A 21146-nucleotide genomic window follows, 5' to 3' on the forward strand; every position below is an offset into this window, starting at 1 on the left:
CATTAGTAAGTTGGACTGGTAATTCAAGCATTCAGAAGTTGAAGATAGTAGAATGTGATTTTCCAGCCAGGCTGAGGTATGTATTGAGTTCTAGGCCAGTTTGGGCTATAATGAAAGTCTGCTTCAAAACAAATACACAAATTTTAAAACTCCACAAAAAATAAAGCAAGCAATAAGGCAAGCAAATGAGCAACAATCAAAACCATTACCATTATCCAGTCATAGTTAATATTCATTCTAGATGACAAATCAATCAACCACTAATTCATTAGCAAGTATCAAGTATAATCTGTTAGATTGTTCAACTCTTATACTATGTGCTTCAGTGCTTTCCTATATTTATATTTTAAATCAGTGATAATTTCTTCATGACTCTGAGTTACTAAAGTGAGTTAATACCAGGCTATTAATTTTCAATATTTTGTAGCCCATCAACAAATAGTGTTCATAATAAGAAGGCATATCATGCTTGTTGAAGTTAGAAAACACATTCTCACATACCAAAATATACATATACACATCCATGTCTCAAATGAATAGCTATAGAACTTTAATATTTTATTACCCTTTAGTTAATTCTAATTTGACATTAATCATGATTAACTTATTAATACAATATAATACTATACAAACATAGCTAAGATATGTCCCTAAATCCACTTTTAGGATTTGTTATTAGTTCCCTGAAAATTGCACTGGCTACAGGTTTAAATCAGACTGCAAATGTGTTCTGCACTGGATGGTAAAAGATTAAAACAATACATTTGGATATGATAAATTATACAAGACTCTAAGCAGTCATAGGGTAAGATCAAAAGAGGAACTTCTCAGAATATCATAAAGGAGAAGGGTCAGAAGGGAAAACTAGGATAAAATGAGGCAAAAGCTGACCCTGTTCAAAAAGAAATGTGTCCATTACCTGACATATAACAAAAACAAAAATGACAATATAAAAAATTTAAAACCTTCACTAATACCATTCTAACCTATTTTTAATTATAAAGCCTTCTACAGTTTTACAAGCAGGTGAAAATACAGTGCATGATTTTTTCTGGCAGTTAAAGGAGAACTACTGCTTTTTCTTCCTTTTTCTTTCTTTTTACTTTCTCTAATACAGTCTCAGATAACATTAATGGAGATCCACGTGAATAACTTGCCGTCCTGTGAAAAACTCTGAAATTTTGTCAGTATTGAATCAACGAAGACATTTAGGCTAACTATAAAATATGGGTTTCTTGATCTCAATTCATGTCAGAAATTTACCTTAGTCTAACACTATCACCATTAAAAGTAGTAATGTTTATACTATATTTGAACAAGGAATAGTGGATAAAGCATTTAGACAAAGAATAGTAGTTCAAATATATTTTGTGATTTTAAATATTTGGTAATGTTTGAATTTGAATGACTCAGGAAAATCTCTGAACAATTCTGTGTTAAGTAGTTTATTAATGTCTCATTTTCTTAAACGTAGTTTGTTATCTGTACTCACTACCTTACATTATGTAACTGTAATCTCTCTGTATATAACCTTGACAATAAAATTAAATTTAAAAGTAAAAGAAAAACAAGAAACTTCAGTAAGGGATATACTGTATGTTGTGCATGTAACCATTTGGTTAAAGTAGGAAACATATACTAGTTAAATATAATGGTCCATGAGAAGTAAAGCATATCATCTTTGTTAAAGTAACTCTGATATTCTATTGTGGCAACATCAAAGTGTGGAAAGCACTGGAATTCATGAATTACCAGATGGGTGTTGAAGCATTACTTAACCTATACAGAATTTTAGGTGAGATTTTGCAGGGTAAGCCAATATTTTCATTAAATATCCTGAGACTGTCTTAATAGTCAATTTTCTACAAACACAGAATTTATATCCTTTGAAATATTCGCATTGATTTGTTTCAATATGTTGCTTCAAAGATGATGAACTATGAAAATTACACAGCCGTAGTTCTTGCTGCATAGATTACTTCAGTGCCTTTGTGGCTATTTCAGGACCATTGTTCAAGATAGATGAGATAGATACTGACTTCAGTTCTTTGTATAACGAAGAACTGAGGTGGAACCCTTGATTATATACAGGTTTCCAAGGTACTCTGAGAATATTTGGAGGACTATGAGAAACACCGAAGTCCCTCCACAATCAGTGTGTTTTTCTCTGGAAATGATCTGTTCTGAAAATACAATGTGGATTCTTTTCTAAGCAACCACCTGCTTTTTAGATTGAAAAGTACCTGTGTATAGTTCTATTTTCACTGCAATAATATCTTGATGTTACATGTACTGTGACCAAGATATTTATGATTTCTGTACATCAATTCAAAAACTGTTTATAGTATGCCAATAAATCTTGGGCAGGGAGCAATAAACAATGTAGGCCAATCCCTGATTCCTGCAACTCTCATTTCATTTGAGAGAAATCAATGGCAAAGCAGTATACATACATGCGTATATGTGTATGTTTGTGTGCATGTGATGAAGTCTTGGAACATTTTCTTTCTTTTTTTATTTCTATTTTTTGCCCATCCTGGGGTTTGAACAGTTTCCCTGAGCATTGTTCCTGAGTTCTTTGGCTCAACACTAGCACTCTATTACTTGAGCCACAATGCCACTTCTAGATTTTTCTCTGATTAATTGGAGACAAAGAGTCTTTCTGCTTAAGCTGGCTTTCCATTGCAATCCTCAGATCTCAACCTCCTGAATGGAGGATTACAGGAATGAGCCACTGGCACTAGGCCATGATATATTTTATAATTAAAAATTCACATCAATATAATTTCCAATATAACCATAGTATTACCTGCCATTATCTATGACAAAATAATATATAAAAATAATATAGTTTAATATGTTCCACAAATTAAAGACCATAAAAAATATTAATTACATACAAGTACTTTTCAAGAGTTACTTTCTAAAGTGGTAAATATCAGTACATTGCATAGTATACTCTACTAAGCATTATGACATTTTGAGGTCTTATTTCCTCTCTCTGAAGCTCATGAAGTTTCTACTTCCTTTGTTAAGGAGAGCATGACATTTCTTTTGGAGTAGCACATGTTAATTCTTGAAAGCTTCAGTAAACTGTCTTCCTACTATTAGAAAATGTTTCCCATCTCCTCCTTCCTATTATGTTTCTCTGTTTCTGCTTCAATACAAGAATTTAGGAGGCAAGAGGCTTGCTTATGACTAATATGACTACTGTTAACTTCTCAGATGGTATCTTCATTGGCTACTTTAAATCCTCCTACTATAAAATGTTCAGGTTAACCAGCATGACCAGTGCCCTTGAAATCACTAGTAGGAGAAAGACAAAATACAAGGTATGAAAAACCATTATGAATGTCATAGAGCAAGACAAATTATTTTTAATCTCTCTTGCCCACTTTTTGTTTTTCCTTTCTATCTTTACCCCCTGCTCAGAAAACTTGACCTACTTATAAATTACAAAGCTTAAAAAAATAGTTCTGATGGTTATTATGACCCTAAGTAAAGGGCAGAAAATATCAGAACAACTTCCAACCATGAATTTCACTTACAGTGAAAAAATAACACTGCCCTAAGTGAGAACCATCCATGAGTCCTTCGAATTCCTTAGAAAGCCTCAAATCTACTTTAATAAACAACCTGATTCTTTATGTGATACCCTCTGCTGAGTATCAGCTAAATGAATCCTTTAGCCTCTATTAGGGTCACTTAACTTTCTTTAAGAAAAAAATCAAGACCCGAGAATTCAGGGCAGAAAGAACCATTTTTTGTGCATGAAGATAAATGAGAAGATTGATAAAGACTTTAGCCAATAGGTAATACACTGGTATTATTAGGTGATATATCTAATATATTAGGTAATGCTATGATACTGTTATTTTTTAACATAATGGAGTATTCTTGGTGCCAATTTGTTATGAGCTTAAAGAGATACTCTACAACTTAAACAACATTCCCTGCTATTTATGCTTTCATTATTGTCTTGAATAAGGATTTGCCTTTTGCCCTGGCCAACTAAGATTATGATCTTCCTAAATATGCCTTCTACATAGTTGGGAAAATAAATGCATATCACTCTTCAAGGCTTATTTTTGGTTGAGATGGAATCTCATCAACTTTTCTTGGGCTGGCCTTGAACTATGCTCCTCCTGACCTTATCTCCTGAATAGAGAGGATTATAGGCTTAAGCCAATGTGCCCAACTCTGAGTGTTGTATTAGAAAACGTATTTGAAAAGGTTTAGGATCAAAATTTATACAAATACCTGACTCTAGATCTAACATGTCTCTAAATGTGTTTGTGGAATTCTAACTTTGAGTCAGAATAAGAATTTTCCACTGTTTTATGCATGATTCTGTAGTAAGTATTAACAATTGTTTCTTCAAAGATATGAAGTGTCCTACTGATGAAAGGGCTCTGATATTTCAAGAACACATATCAATTCTGTTAAATACAGCTGTATTTTTATTTATTCCTGGATTATAAACCAAAAAGTATTGTATGGTAACATCACACTATACAATTAAGAAATATCCATTTTTATTAGGCAATTTAATGAATAAACTATTTTTTTTCATTTGTAAGGCCAAAACGTTATTTATACTTAATAAAAATTTCAGAAATTTTCAGTAAGTTAACATTAGTATTGGAATGGGCATAATAGGATTATGAAAATTTCAATTTGCTATCATTATCTATAAAACAATTGTGAATGCCTGATTTAAACTGTGTGCATATATTTACATGTCCTTGCTTGCATATCTGTCCTAAGAACTGATTTAGTTCCTTACACTTGTCTCTGAGTCAGTACAATCAAATGACAGTAGATCTATGAGTACAAACAATAATATTTTAAGGTGCTTGAAGGGGGAGAAACCATAAGAAGTATTCTATTCACACCTATAATGAGGCTTTATGAGGATGTTGGAAAAGATAGAAGAGGTATACACAATGAAGTAGGAAGAAAATAAGAAAAGAAAGATAGAAAGGAAAAAGAAAATGAATCAAACTTCTACATACAGTGCTTGAACACACAGTATTTATAATTTTTTATTATTTATCTTGATTGTGTATTTTAGTTAGGTCATAGGTTTTGGATTAAACTCCTTATATTAAGGAGACAGTGAAAAAAATTAAACTCTTCAGCAACGAGAGACCCATACTGAAATAGTGTATTTATTTGTCCATTTCATGATGTCTGCACTAAGTTTTAAAAGGAATTTACCTTGGTTTGCAGGATCCAAGCAACTCAGAATATGCAGTCACATAACACAAAGGAGAGTAATATAGGGGCAGAAACTTTGGCTATCAGATATTTATCAATTAAAACTTAGGCAATTTAATTTCCCTAGCATCCTAAGAATCATAACATTTGAAAAAGAATTAGCTCTTTTGCCCATTTATTAATTAGGTTATTGATTCAGGCAAGGGTTTAATTTCTGGAGGTCCTTTTATATTCTGGATATCAGGCCTTTGTCCAACATAAACCTGGCAAAGATCTTTTTTCCAAATCTCTAAGCTGTCTTTTTAGCTTAATAACTATGTCCTTCAATGTGCAGAAACTTTTTTAGTTTGATGTAAGCCCATTTGTCAATCCCCTCTCCAAACTGCTGATCCGTGGTATTCTACTAAGGTAGTTCCTGTCTATGTCTATATGTTCTAATATTCCTTCTACTCCTTTCTCTAGTAGTTTCCAGGTTTCTTGTCCTACATTTAGACATTCTTTCATGTGGATTTGATGTTCATATAAATTGACAGACAGGTTTCCAGTTTTACTCTTCTGCATATGGATGTTCAATTTTCTTGACACCATTTTGAAGGAAACTGTTGTTTTTCCAAAACATATTTCTTAGTCCTTTGCCAAATATTAGATAATAGTGTATGCTGAATTTTCTAGTACCTTTCCTTAATGACATTACTATAGTAAAGTTTAATGTGTATAATTGTGATATCTCTAGCAATATTTCTTTTCTCCAGGATTCCTATGTATGAAAGGGCCTTTTGAAGTTTAATATAAAACAATTTATAAATACACATAATAACTGCATAAGAGCTACTTAAAATCAAAAGTAAAATGCCCAATAAAGGTGTGAAGAAATGTTTAATATTTGTGGCCATAAAAGAAAGGTCCAGCACTTCAAAGCAAATCAGGCTTCCTTATATATGGGAGGTAGAATCAGCTTATAAACTTTTAAGTAAATATTTTGGGTGGTATTCAAGTAGTTACATATTGTTAACTGAAATACAGTAGATTCAAAGGAGATCTCGAATCATGTAATTCCTTAGAAAGATAACATCAAAATTCACCAAAATAAAACATTGGGAAAGTGGTACTTGAAAGAGGTGGAATAGTGTCAAGGGGGAAGGGGTAAGTGACTGAAGAGGAAAGGATAAGGAGAATGCAGGCAAGAATTCCATGTACAGACTAGAAGATTAAGAATGGTGTGGTAAGAGGTTGGTAGGGGATTAAGGGGTGAGAAAGAAAAAAGGGATGGCATTGATCAAAATATACTGTATTCAAAAACTGCTTTGTTAAATTGAAACTGCTTTGTACAACTACTCAAGGATAATAGTAAACAGAAAACTAAAACCAATTCAGAGAGGCAAAAAAGGCACCTAAAATTTGAGATTCCATCTCACCTTCAGTAGAATGAACATCACTAAAAATAAAAACATCAAATGGTGAATATAGAGAAAATGGAAACCTATTGTATTGTTGGTGGCAACATAAACTCATGAAATTTCTATGTGAGGCAGTCAGGTGATTCTCAAAAAGCACAAGTTAGAACTTTCCTCTGATCTAGTGATATTAGATATGTATATATGTATATGTCCATATGTGTATATATGTGAACATGAATTTTTACTCTTCTATAAGGAAGAATACTATTATATCATTTGTGGAGAAATGGATATAGCTAGAAAAAATGAGATAAATCAAGCTCAGAATGACCAAAGATTCATATTTTATGTATGATTAGATCTAATTACAAATATAAGAAAACATACACAGGGGCATAGGAATATATGCAAATATATACTCAAACATTATATATACAAGGAAGAATTTCATTGGCGTAAAACCTTTTAACAGTTTACAGCTTAATGATATGAATACCAGAAAGTTAAACTGTTGTTCTGAAGGGTGGGGTGGGAGGACGGAGGAGTATATAGGGTGTGTATATATAGTTTTAGTTGTCAATGTACGTATATGAAAATGGAGCCAGCTAACATCAGAGGTTGGGCGACATTGAAATCGGGGAAAATAACATGGAGTGACATTGATCAAAATGCATTTTACTCATAAACTGATAATCTGAATTGAAACCACATTTTTATAACTGCTTAAAAATGTTTTCAATTTTTAAAAAAGGATGACACAACAATGAAAAAACTGTACAGAAACTAAACTGAATTTATTACCCTGATGGAAATAGAAAGCATGTTCAACTTGAGATGCCAATTTATGAGAATAGAGTGAAAAGCAGAGAGAGAGAGAGAGAGAGAGAGAGAGAGAGAGAGAGAGAGAGAGAGAGAGAGAGGACATTTGCAAAATTTTCTTAAAATGACTACACATTTATTTTATCATGGACAGAAAGTTATCAACTTTCCAAATTGAATAACAACAGTGAAGCAACATGGCAAAATGAGTGACTTGAAACTGCTGTGTCTTGACTCAGAATTCCACTCACAGTGTGAAGTACTGTAAAGACTACTAGATATATTTAGGTTTGAGAAAAAACATCAGCAGTTAGCATTATTTCTTACAAGGGTGGGTGAGGAGATAGAATGGCCATCTGGGAACAAAATATCTGTAAAGGGACATTTATTGGTGGAACAGAAGGACTTCAGCTTTGCAATCTGGCTTCTAGGTTTGTGGGAAAAGCACCATTTAAAAACGTAACTTTTCTCTTCCATAAATCATTTTTATGGAAAAATATTTCTGGTTAATATGTTACTCTAAACTATTATTGTGTAATATGTGTCTTATATACCTCCATACTTTAAACCTACTTCAAAGGTTAACCTTTCATAGTAGAAGATGTGAAGGGGATAAAATATTCTACCCTAGTACAATTTATTTTCCTGTCCATATTGTACATGCTAACGTACACCTACCTCCTTCTCTCTCACCATTCTGCAATGACAACTTTCTTCCTTTTTCTCCCCCCTAACATATGGTCCCACTATTGCTTGCATTTTTTTCAATATATACTTATTCCTTTTTTCAAGTAGAAGATTGTTGGGTTGCAGTTTTACACAAAGACTTTTGAAAATGCATACCACACTTAACTATTTACTTTCACATGAACAAATAAAAGAAATCAAGCAAAAAAAAAAAAAAGAAACAAGAGGACATTTTATAATTTTGTAAGTTAAAGGTTTTAATCTAAAGCAAATTTAGTGTTAAACTCTATTTTATCCTTATAATTCCACTAAGACTGTTATGTTGATAAAAGTGTAGATATTTGGAGAAAAGAAACAGAGACTAAAACTAGACCTAAATATAATCAATTAATTATTTTTACAAAGGTCAAGGGCAATTTACTGAAGAAAAATATATTATTTTCAAAAAGGGTTAGTAAACAAGAAATGGTTTTGTGAAAAGAAAGAACTAAATATACCGAGAAATCTTATGTTTTTCACACTAAAAATAAAGTGTTTTAGATATTAATTAAAATTATCAAATTCATAAAAAAGAGATAGTAAGAAAGTCTATGTGACTTTGAATTGGCCACAGACAATTGAGATACAATACCAAAACCACCACATTTTTTAAGCATAAGATTTATTGAAATTTTAACAAAATTTAATAATATTAAAATACTAGTATTGTTAAATAGTAGTTCTCTAAAGAATGAGCAGCAGAAATGTCAAAAACTATTTATGTCATTCATTTGCAAGATTTGTATCAAGAATATATATTATAGAAACATATTTTTGTTAAACATAGTTAACTTTAAAAATAAGCATAAGATCTGAACATATACTTTACTAAAGAACATACTATAGATAAAGATGATTACTTTTCATAAATAGAGAAACATAGATGCAAAATAACTGTAGTGAGTATTGGATGTATATATTAACGTTCACACAAAAATTAAAAACTAACCTCTTTTATCAACTTAGCTGTGAAGGCAGCTTGGGAGAAGGAAAATTGTAAGAAAATGAAGGTGGGGATAACATTTTTCAGAGAAATATACTCATTACTTATTTATGTAACTGTAACCCCTTGTATCACCTAAATATAAAATAAAATTAAAATAATAAAGTTAAACTAACAATACCAAATATCTGAAGCTGTGTAGCAAATGCAATCTTCATTCCTTGTACATGGAATGCCAAATGATACAGGCACTTGGAAAAAAACAGTTGAATAATTTCATGATTTATCTCCTGCACATACTGGATGACATGTTAAAAATTTCAGATATAACTTTCTGAATGTTAGTTCAACCTGGTTCTTTTAAAATGGCCCATTTTCCAATTCAATAGATGGTCATTGATCTGAGAGGTCTTGTCCTTTGAATCACAACCTGTACTATGAGGTTCTTGTGTGTGGAGTTTCTTTTTGACTTTTTTGTTGTTGTACAGCTTCACTTTCAGTCTCTGAGTCATTATGTGAGGGTTTCCCTACTTTTTGAGAGTTTTATAAACTACAAAATGAACTGATTGAAGACAGTTCACAGACTCTCCTGAATGTTTAGGCCTGACATAAAAGCCCATGTTTCTAATTTTCTAAGTGTTACCAACTAGTGAATTATATTTCCAGGGGAAAATTAATTTGTCCTAAAGAAGCTCTGGGAAATATTAGTGCTTATTCCTATGGAAAATTCTCAATTCACTAAGATTAGTGGCCTACTGTGATTGTTGGTTGTAGTCAATGAGATGTGATGTGCAAAATTGATCCTGTTTTCAAGAGGCCACCAAATGACATATTTTTAGATTCAGAGACAATTCCTGAGCTACATAAAAGTGTTAAGGAAAGCTTTCTGTTTTCTGCACATTAATACTTTCTTGTTTACTAGACTGTGTTAACCTCTAACATGTTTCACATAAAATATACAGTTCTTGCTGGGCACCAGTGCCCAGTAATGCCTGTAATCCTAGCTAGTCCTGAGGTTGAGATCTGAGGAATGCACTTTGAAGTAGGATTGGTCAGGAGACACTTACCTTTCTTAACTACCAAAAGCCTAGAAGTGGAGTTATAGGTCAAGGAATAGAGTACTAGCCTCAAGTAATGAATCCCAGGGACAATATCCAGGCCCTGAGTTCAAGCTCCAGGACTTGCAAAAACTGAAACTAAAATAAAATAAAATGATGCAAACCTTTCAGAGATCTGGAAACTTGATTATGTATTCCTAGATCTATTCTACATTGGATTATAAATTTTTATCTTATGTTGAGTTTGAAAGTGTTTTAAAAATGCCACAGCTCTAAGACCAGTTTCTTAAAATCAATCCTGGGAGGATTAGTTCATTGTGTAGTACCTCTAAGAAACAACTTATGTCTATGTCATGCCAGAAAAGTGGGCTAGAAAAAGAAGTCTGCTCAGACTGTAATGAAAACATACGTACCTAGAACAAACCGAAACATGTAGACACATTGAGATGATTGAGTGATGGGTTAAAATGAATTTTTAAATTTGAGTGTTATAGTTTCTTACATTTAATTTTTTTGAAATAATTATTTTGATGTTAATAGATTTGAACTCAGGGCCTCTAGTTTGCTAGACTGGTGTCCTATTACATAAAACATGCCTCCAGCTCTATTTTTATTCTTGTTATATATTTGAGATAGCGTCTCTTTTCCCACCCAGACACAAAACTGGGCTGATGCCCCACACTAGTTAGGTTCTTTTTCATGAGATGAAGTTTTATAGACTTTGTTCCTGCTACCTGCCATCATCATCTTTCAAAATCTCAGTCTGTAGTTTGGGATAGCAATAGATTAGATATCTGCCATTGCACTCCAAGATGGGCATGCAGGAGGGTTGCAACTTTTTTGCCTGATGGCCATAAAATGAAATTCTGTTAATCATAGCCCTCCAAGTAGCTAGGACTATAGGCATGAGTAACCAGGAAGTAGTTTCAATAATATTTTTTTTGTTTCGTTTTGTTTTGTTTTGTTTTGTTTTGTTTTGCTTTTTACCAGTCCTGGGCCTTGGAATCGGAGCCTGAGCACTGTCCCTGGCTTCTTTTTGCTCAAGGCTGCACTCAGCCATTTGTGGCCTTTTCTATGTATGTGGTGCTGAGGAATCTAACCTAGGGCTTCATGTATATGAGGCAAACACTCTTGTCACTAGGCAATATTCCCAGCCCCTCAATAATATTTTTAAGAATACAGTATTGTTTTACAAAATTATCTTAGAATCACCCATATATTGGTAACCAAAATAACACCAAAGTGTTGTGATTCTGTCTTTATGTTTTGAGACATCCCTAAAATGAATATTTTATTTATATGAAAAAATCCTCAAATTGGATAATGTAGATATAATTATCATTGAAATAGCTTTGTCAATTAGAAAGATAGAAGTAAAATGTAAGCATAAATAACAAAATATTATATGATTTGGAGAAGACAGATTTAAAGTGATCAGTGAATGTGGAAGATAGTTTCTTTCAAATAAATAATTTTAAGTTTCAGCTTCATTTACTTAAACAATTAGTAAATTTTAGGGCCAGGAAGAATGTATGTATAGTGTTTGTGTACAGTTTAACATTTTATTATATTTTTCCCAACAACCTTTGCAATATGAATACCTTTAAAGCAATTTAAGCTTCACTCAAAGTTGAAAAAAGAATGAAGACATTTTAAGTATATGTCATCCTTCTTCCACTGATATAGTTATGTAAGTATTTAACATTATAAAAACAGGATTGATATTGGAGCAATACTAGTAATTCAAACATGGGTGCTATAAATCATGTACTTAAATATCTTTGCTTGGTGTGAGGAGAGTGTGTAGTTGATGAAATTTCACTGCATATATAGTCTTGTATAAACTTACTCAAATCTTGCACAAAATCTTGGCTCATCATCACCTAAAACTTCTTTTGATCTTGGACAGTTATGCCTCACATCTCTAATCTTCACTCATCAGGAGGCTAAATGTGAGGATAACAATGTGAAGACAACCTGTTCAGGAAAGTTCAGATATTGGAGCCTGTATCTCCAATTAAACAGCAATAAAATAAACAGAACCCCAGAAATGAAGCTGTGGCTCAAAGTGGTAGCATGCTAACATTTGAGCAAAAATGGTCAAGGACAGTGCTCATGCCCTTGAGTTCAGGCCCTACTACTGAAAAAAATATCTGTTGAGTTATCATTTAATATTTACAAATTTCCTCACACCCTACAAGCTGCCACAATCCACCTTGATACAGAAACGAGCTCATATACACTTAACCTTTAAGGCTGAGTTTTATATTCAGCATATGCCCTTCAAACATATCCATGTACTTGTGTACACCAAAAGTTGGCTTCAATATACTGCCAAATTGCAATTATATTGATGACCATATCCTACATAATGACTGTTGAAAAACATTTCAGGTTAGTTTTGTTGTTTGGGCTATTATGGTGGAACTACTTACATTCATGATTAAGTTTTGTTTTTTTTTAATTTTTTATTATCAAAGTGAAGTACAGAGGGGGTAGTTTCATAGTTAAGGATGTTAGTACATTTCTTTTCCAACTTTTCCCCCCTCATTTTGCGCCTGCCTCCCCACTTTCGATTTCCCTCTCCCTCCTGTGATTGTTCTTGTTGTGAATTAAGATTATATTTTTCTAGCATGACATATTGGAATAAATTTGCTGGGCCATAAAGTAAGTATATGTTTATACCTACATGAGATTGTGAAAGAGTTTTCCAAAGTTGCCATAATATTTTACATCTGCCAGCACTATTTGAAATACATAATTTACCCACAATCCTCACCTGTACTTTATATTAATAGTTGGCATCATTTTTATTTCCATTGTTTGGAGTTTTGCCAGTGACTTTTAAACATTTATATTCTACTTTTTTTTCCAAATTCACTACTATAAGTATTTTTATTATTATCTCTACTTATGCAAAGAAGTTTCAATTCAAAATGTAAATTTATGAGATCTTATACAATGTGCCACTTCAATTATTCTCTCCATATCCAACCCCCAGAATATTTAGTCTTGAACAATATATGACACAAGATCACACATAATAGTTTATATATCAGCAGTTTGTTTTTGATGTGGAACATCTTTGAATAACTTTATAGTGTTAACATCTAGAAATGTATACTATTCCTCACAGCTCTATGCTATTTCTTATAGGTTGTACTTTGCCTAGCTTTATATAGTTTCTTAAATCCAATTTCTTCACTTGTTTAATATATAAATTAGTATATCACTTAAACTATTGTAAGAGTAAGAAAAAAAATACAAGTAGATGGACTCTGGTGTATGTAATCTTAGCAAATCTTGAGAATAAGTTTTTTAGTAGTAGTAAAGATTTTCATGCATGAATGTGGCTGTTATTAGTATCTAAGATATTAGTATCTAAGTATCTCTTCCATTTATAACAATAATATTCCATCTACAATGACAAAATATTTTAAGTAATTTGCTTCATATTAAGAGCTAAATATACATAACTATGGCAAGCATGTATCTGGAATCTGATTAAAACACCTTGAATCTTTCTTTGTTATGGTACCATAGGTGTTTAAAAGACATCCAGGATTTAGTTAACCTGTGTCGAGTTAACTTTATCAACTTCATTTCTTCTTTTGTAAGTTCAAAATAATATTGTACATTTCCTGTAAGATCTATGAGATTAAGTGTTTAGTTCATTCTTTCTTACTGCATGTTTTATAATATCTGAAAATAGGAAATTTTTCTGTTATAACATAATAATTAGTATACAATAAAATGTTATTTGGCCCGGTTGTCTCTATGAGATTGGGAAAGGAGCCAGTCCCTCCTACAAATGAGAAATCACCTCAGTCAGTTTTTCATCATACAAAATTATTACTTGATTGATGCATGTTTTAGATTTTATTACCATCAGTGATTCACTGGCAACAGTGGTCACATGTGGCTGGACCATATAAGCAGGTGTGAGGAACACATGAATCAACTTCTTCAAAACTATAGCAAAATTCCAAATATGTAGGGCATAAAAACATAAAAAAAGTTTCTTCTGTTTTTGTTCTTTTGAATTTTTTTAGCACAGTGGCATTTTGCTATTGCAAGTAACATATACATTTTATGAAAATGTGTTTCAAAACTCTATCATAGAGCAGATGGCTCTGAAATTAATTGTATTTCTCTGGAAACAGTATTGTATAGATATGTTATTCTCTTAATAAAAAATGGTTATAATAGAAGCTACAGAATCGTATGTAATAAGATTAAAATATCAAAACTTAGAAACGTATAATTATTTGAGTAGAAGTTCCATGCTTTCATAATCATAGCTTTTCAAAGCTTAGAATGTCTAAAGGTCAGTCCAAGCTTCTAATTTTAACATGAGGGGATTTAAACACAATATCATTTTTTGTGCAGTACCAACTATGTATTTGTGAGAAGTATGACTAGATTTTAAATCCCTATACTCCAAGTCTAATTATATTTCCTTTAAATTTATAGCTATGTCCTTTACAAAATTCTGAAGAGTAAAGTTATTTACAGGTGAGTGAGTTTGCCTAGAGAAGTAGAATGTCAACCAGGTGAACTATTACTGTGCAACTGTACTACAGCTCAACGACTTTTGAAGACTTTTTTAAATAATGGATTATGAAATCAATATTGTAGGAAATAGGTATCAATTGGCATATATGAAGAAGATATTTCAAAGAAAGGACATCCATCATTTGTATTCCAGAGTCTGTGAGAAGTATGAGATGAATATACATTTTTTTTCTGTTTTTGTTTTTGCTAGACATGATCAGGAATTTTCAAAACTGCTTTTCTTCTAAACATTAATTTATGAAACACTAACATATTATGTAGCATGGTTTAACCTTTGGAATGAAAGAAATTAATTACTCATTATGCATTACATAGCGTTTTATAGAAACAAAAAAAAAAAGAAAGCAAGGCTATTGATCCCCAAAGGTAGTTGCTTTAACATATTTGCTGTAAACTATCTTGTTATTCTGGCCTCTAATTCTTACTACTAATAATATTCCAAGAAGGAGACTCAAGGGAGGGCTTTGACTTGAAATACATTAACATTTTAGCAAGACTTTGAAAGGACTTGAAAAACCAATACATATACCAGCCAAAAAATGGTAAACTTTATAGTAATATCAAAGGCAATTATGAAAAATTCATGGTAAAGCTCAGGAAATGTGTATAATATGAAAACATAAACATAGAAATCATACTTGTAGAAAATGTTATGGCATATCATGCAATAGGAAGAACATTTTAGCATGGGCATTAAATAATTCATAGCCAAGAGCTGTATTTATAAAAAATGACCTTGAAAATATACTTGAAAAAATGTCAATATTATTGATGGGGTGTAATTAATTTTTCTATAAGGCAAAATGATTGGTTGCCAAAATCATAGACAAAAATATACAAATTAATTCCCATAAAGACTAAAGACCCAAAAGAGCACACAGGCATGCACACACACAAATACTACAAACAAACATGAATAAATAGATGTATAATTTATAAATTACCAGACATCAGAGAAATATTTGATAGAATTCAGATAGAGAGCAATTTAACAAGCAACAAATTTGAATGCAGAATATGCAATTCACCATTATCAAGTAACAGATAAAATATATGAAAAAGTTACCATGATGAAAGTCAACAAGCAGTAGCAACAAATAGTAGAAAACACAACAGTATAGAGATAAATACATACAACACATACAAAACAACCTAAAAGGAACATGATATTTAAAAGAAAATCTAGACAGAAACAATAAACTAAAGAAAAAATGTCTAAGATGGAAAGATGTTCAACCTCATAAAATAATGAACAAATTAACTTCAATATTAATGAAAATTGAAGGTAACACATATAACATAGTGGTTTATCCTTAGTTTGAAAATTATTTTTTATTCAGTTTTGGCAATAATTAGAAGTTAAAGGGAAACAAATTGGTTTATCTTTTTTATTTTAATGGCACTTTTGCATTTTCTAATAATACTTGAAATGTGCATACTTATAACTTCAACTCTTTCTCTGATTTGAATATATGCTGAGAAATGCAAAAAGAGAGTAACTGTTACCTTTTTATAATACTGCAAAATAGAATTTTGAATAAATTATGGGGCATAGAGGATATCCAAAAGTTTAACTGACACAAAGTAAGTTTTTTGTTCATTGTTACTATATTTACAGTAGCAATATTCATTTTATTGTTATCTTTGTTAAACATTTTCATTTCTTCTTCAGACTTACCTGTCTCCATTATGCTCAGAATCTGGTATACTAGACAAAATTGATTACAACTACAGACTTCGTTAATTCATGCTTTTAGGGAACACCTCGAAATAATCCAAAGAATTATTATTGCCAGTACCCGTTTTGACAGTATCTTTAACAGTATTTAATTTTTTCTCTTTTACTGGTTTCAATAGACTAAATGTTTGTGATTTTCTTATATGTTAAAAATTTACTTTAATAGTATTGGAAGATTGTGTCTTTAGGAATTGATTGGGTTAGAAGTCCACATAAAGGGGATCTGTGTCCTTATGAGAAAAACTTCAGGGAGCTCTATCACTTTCTTTCTACATACAATAAGTCAACACAGAGGAAAGTAGCAAGCAGTCTGGAAGACAGCCTCATCAGAACCTGACTACTCTGGCATTAGAGTCCTTTTAAAAACATCCAGAGCCTAAAGTTGTAATAAACAAAATTCTGTGGCTTATAAGCCATGCCATCTCTTTCCTTTTGAACTCTAACTAGGATTCAGATTTCTAAATTTCAATTTGACATCAGTCTACTATCCCTAATTCTTGAAGGTAAAGGCTGAGTTGTATAAATGTTTATCTCAGCTTTTCCTAGATTTATCATACCAATAATTTCAAAGGTAGTTAGTTTTTGATATTCAAGAAAGGTTGATTCTATGACTACCTTTAGATAACAATATCTGAAGATGCTGAACACTTTATTTGACATGAGGTAGTCTTGTAAATCACCTGTTTATGTCTTCCCATAAATTTTAAATTGTTCCTAAATTATTAGTTCTACCCAACACAATGAAATTGCCATATTAATAAGGGAATTGAGGCCATATATGTTCAGCAAAGATGGGAATATATATTTAAAATTCAATCTGTAATTAATAAGATCCATGGGTGTGTAAACAGATATGGAGAGCTGAATGAATGCAGAGAACCTATTGCATTTTTTTTTTGAGGAAATTGGAGAATAAGGATTTCTTCAGAGAGGGATATTTGTGCATGAGGACATAGCTCCAATTGCATCTCTTGAAAAGAAAGTGTTTAACTTGCCATCTGACTGAGAACAAATCAATCTTAATTTGTTGCAGGCACTCATTGTGCTAATAACCTAGCAATTTCACTTTTAAAGTGATGGTAATTGGCACCCTGTTGAATGAGCTTTGAGAAAACTGGGTCTAAATCCTCAGTTAAAATATTAAGATTTAGAAAATTCCATTATGATATTTCATTGTTCACATGTCATCCCACAGTGCATACAAATGCATGAGGAAATAAGTGGCAGTGTAGCAAAATGTTTTTTTTTTTTTTAAAAAAAAAAAGATTAACTTCAGAGAAGACAAGACTATTCATGGGGAGTACATAAAAGTTCAAGAGAGTGCATCACAAACCTACATCCATAATTATACTTAATGGTAAAAAATTAAAACCATTTCCTCTACAATCAGGAATGGGTCAAGTATATTCATTCTCTCCACTCCTCTTCAATATAGTGCGGGAGTTTCTAGCAAGAACAATAAGGCATGGCATGTGCATAAAGGGAATCCAAACAGGGAAAGAAGAAATAAAACTATCCTTCTTTGCAGATGGCATGGTCCAGTATTTAAAGAACCCTATAGATTACTCTATCAAGTTACTTGAGCTGATCCAAGACATTGACAAAGTAGCAGCGGGGCATAAAATTAACCCACAAAAATAAGTAGCTTTTCTGTATGGCAACAATGAAAAGATTGAGACTGTAATCAAGACAGCAACTCCACTTCTAATACACCGCCCCCCCCCCCCCCAATACCTAGGAATGAACTTAACCAAAGATGTGAAGGACCTCAATGATGAAAACATTAAAGCTCTGAAAAATAGAGAAAGAAACTAAAGCAGTTTAAGGAAATTGAAAACCCTTCCATGCTCCTGGACTGGAAGAAATGACATTGTGAAAAACAGCAATACTGCCCAAAGCTATATACAAATTCAACGCAACATCCATCAAAAGCCCAAGCACAATCTTGCATGATAAAAAGGAAGCAATCCAAAAACTCATATGGAAAAATAGGAAATCCTAAATAGCATAAACAATCCTTGGCAAGAAGAACAGTCCTGGTGAATATGAATACAAATCTTCAAACTTTATTACAAAGGCATAGTAATAAAAATAGCTTGGTATTGGCATAAGAATAGCCTGGGGACCAATGCAATAGAACTGAAGAGTCAGAAATGAACCCACAGACCTATGGCCACCTAATCTTTTATAAGGGCGACAAAAACATTAGGATGGAAGAAAGACAGTCACTTCAACAAATGGTGCTGGCAGAATTGGTTAAACACCACAAAAAACTAAACTTAGATCCTTATGAATCATTCTGCACCTAAAGGGCATAGCTAGCAAGATAAATAGGAAGCCCAAAGAATGGGAGAAGATCTTCACTAGCTGTGAATCAGACAATGGCCACATATCTAAAATATATTTAGAGATAAAGAAGTTAATCCCCCCCCATCAAATCTTCAAAGAAAAACTACCCAGTTTATAAATGTGTTAAAGATTTAAAGACAGGCTTCTCAGAAGAATGGCCAATAGACTCAACATCTCTGTCCATAAAAATAAATGCAAAGCAAAACAACATTGAGATTCCATCTCACCCCAGAAAGAAAACTAACAATAACAGATGCTGGTTGGGACTTGGCCAAAAGGGAATGTGCCTACACTGTTGGTGAAAATGTAAACTTACTCAGCCAACCTGGAAAGCACTGTGGATTTTCCTCAAATGACTAAATATAGAGCTTCTCTATGACCCAATAATTCCACTCCTGGGCATTTATTCAATTGATTGCACACCAGGCCACACTAAAGCCACCAGAACAATAATGTTCATTGCAGGATTTACCATAATCAAGATATGGAATCAACTGAGCTGCCCTTCAGTGGACAAATAGATCAAGAGAATGTGGTACATATACACAATAGAATTCTCTATTTACATCAGAAAGAATGATATTGTCCCATTTGAGATGAACTGGAAAGACTTGGAATTTTTTTTTTTTTTTTTTGGCCAGTCCTGGGGCTTGGACTCAGAGCCTGAGCACTGCCCCTGGCTTCTTTTAGCTCAAGGCTAGCACTCAACCACTTGAGCCACAGTGCCACTTCTGGCCTTTTCTATGTATGTGGTGCTGAGGAATCGAACACAGGGCTTCATGTATACAAGGCAAACACTTTACCACTAGACCATATTCCCAGCCCCTTGGAAAAGTATTAATCAAGCCAAACCCAAAGATACAGAAGCTGTATGGTTTTCCTCTTTTGTAATAATTAGAATGTGCCTATAAATCTACAAGTAAACACAAAAAATGATAAAAGACAAAAAAATACACTGGGACATGATAAAATAAACAGAATGATAAACATTCACGCAGTGAAACCAAAGGAGGATGTTCTTAGGAGATAATCACAAAGGCTTAATAGCTATGTGTGCAGATCTATCTATCAATTGATAGATAGGTGATAGATGGATAGATAGATGGATAGATAGATTACTTAGACAGACAGATATCTTGATTGGTTAAAATGAACTCCAAGCATTGGAAATAAGAAGTTTCTAATTTATTTTTGTGTGTTTTTTGTTTTTATTTTCCTCCATTTGTCAATGTATTTAATTATTATTTTTGCGCCTTTTGTCTTGTATATAAATTCATCTGTTTTGAGGAGAGTAAGGAAGCACAGGGTGGGACAAAGGATGAACTAATTTATCAGTGTTACTCACTTGACACTATTTTGAAAATCATCTATTCCATTGTGGGGGACGGGAATCTGATGGAAAAATATGGGAGAAAAATGAGGGAAGGGATGTCATTGTCCAAAAAGAGTTGTACTCATTACCTGACCTATGTAACTGTAACTACTTTGTGCATCACCTTTACAATAAAAATAAATTAAAATGAAAAGATATCTAGAAATACAAAAGAAAATTTAATATTTACATCACAAACTTTTCAGATTTAAAAATGAGTTTTCTGGTATGATTTCAGGACCTGTAAACAACAGAATGTCATAATCCAAAAGTGTTGGAAGATTTATTCGATCAGGGAATTAGGTATGGATGTGTCACTTAATTCTTGTTTATTTGATCTTTGATGATATGCAGATTTATTAAATCCATGTTGGATATAGAAGCTGAGTGAAGAAAGAGTTGGAGTACCTACTGAGTGAAGAAAGAATAATTGGAGCACCTAATCAGGAAATAATAATATATTCTATTTCAGATACATTGAGACTAATTGTCACAGAAACTCAACAGAGAATTTATTCCTCTCAGGTGCAAAGACAGGAAACAAATGTCTTCTTTAAAATCTTATAAGAGTCATGTGGACTTAAGTTTGGCTTCCTTGAGAAATGAAAAGGAGCACAGGACTTTGACCTTTTTGGCATATTTAATACAGTTTTGTGGCAGCAAACAAATGTAATGAAACATTTTATCAACTATGAACTCCTGTAGTAAAAGGAATATCTTCTCAGCCTCTGAGGTTGTGAGTGTATATTAGGACAATGTTAACAAAAAGTCTTCAACAGCTCTTTGAAGTAAACATAAAATATGCTAAAAGCCATTTATATAATAAAAGTATTAAAGTTCATACAATTATTTTATAAATTAAAATTTTGTAAAATAATCCTCAAAATTTATTTGAGGTTTATTAATTCTCAAAGTATGTTTGAAAATTTCTTTCTACTTCTTATAAATT

The sequence above is a fragment of the Perognathus longimembris genome, chromosome 4, assembly GCF_023159225.1.
Source record: "Perognathus longimembris pacificus isolate PPM17 chromosome 4, ASM2315922v1, whole genome shotgun sequence".
Taxonomy (NCBI): Eukaryota; Metazoa; Chordata; class Mammalia; order Rodentia; family Heteromyidae; genus Perognathus; species Perognathus longimembris.